We start from the raw sequence: 1,112 nt of genomic DNA on the forward strand, positions 1-1,112 counted from the left end.
TCTTTGTTTCCAACTAACTAACTACACTCTATAAAACATGGCTTTCCATTTGGCTACTTAAACTATCTTGCCTGTGTGTGTCTGTATATGGCCCTGTCTTTTGAAGTTGTCTTTTCTCTTCCTGGCCTCAGATCTAATCTCTGTTTCAACTATCCTAGAAACCCCAATAAACTTCAGGTCCCCCGTCCCATCAGCCAGGTGGCGGTCATAAAACAACTGTGGACCCTCTTTGCTAGGCTGTAAATCTAATGAGTTTTCAGTGTTTCAGTGAATCAGTCTGCCTTGATGTTAAACAGTACCCCAGTTGGCTAACACAGTTAATACTGGCCAAGCATTCAATGACCACATAGAATGAGATACTCAACTAACTATGTTAACATAATTGTAACATACAAGTAAGCAAACTTATGCATGCTCTAAACTAAATCCTAATTATTCATTTTCTTAATATGATAGAATAATCATATGCCCACACAGTAAACAAACAAGTTAACTAATCAACAAACATAGTGTCAATCTTCTACTAACTAAATTCTTAATTCAGTCTAATATTAAAACTAATCCTAATGTATTACTTTGTTAACAATTTTACTCAACACAGTCTAACTAGACATCCTATCTCCACTAAACATTTCTAGTACATAAAGTATCTATCCAATATCTATCTGACTAAAAATATCTAACACTAGACATCCCCTCGTTGTGGAGATGACGTACCCCCAGACTATACAGCAGTGTTCCGCTCATCCACTGTGCTGGTTTGGGAGTAGGTTGGCACCCTGCTTCTGTCCTGAGGTATGTAGACCTTGATCATCTGACACAGTCTGCAGGGAGCTCTGTTTATCAACCTCAGCAGGTGTTTTCTGAACTTCTTCCCAACAAACACATACAGGATGGGGTAGATGGAGCTGTGGGAATAGCTGATGGCCTCAGTAATTTGTAAAGTCAGAATGATGGCTTTGCTCTTTTCACAGTCTGTGTAGATACCCAGTAGCTCCAGTGCTTTGAAGAATGATGCAATGTTGTACGGGAGCCAGCAGCACACAAAAACAATTACCACTACCAGTACTAAACGGATGGCTTGTTTCTTGGATGACTGGCTGGTCAGAAGC

The sequence above is a fragment of the Monopterus albus genome, unplaced genomic scaffold (assembly GCF_001952655.1).
Source record: "Monopterus albus unplaced genomic scaffold, M_albus_1.0 scaffold31.1, whole genome shotgun sequence".
NCBI lineage: Eukaryota > Metazoa > Chordata > Actinopteri > Synbranchiformes > Synbranchidae > Monopterus > Monopterus albus.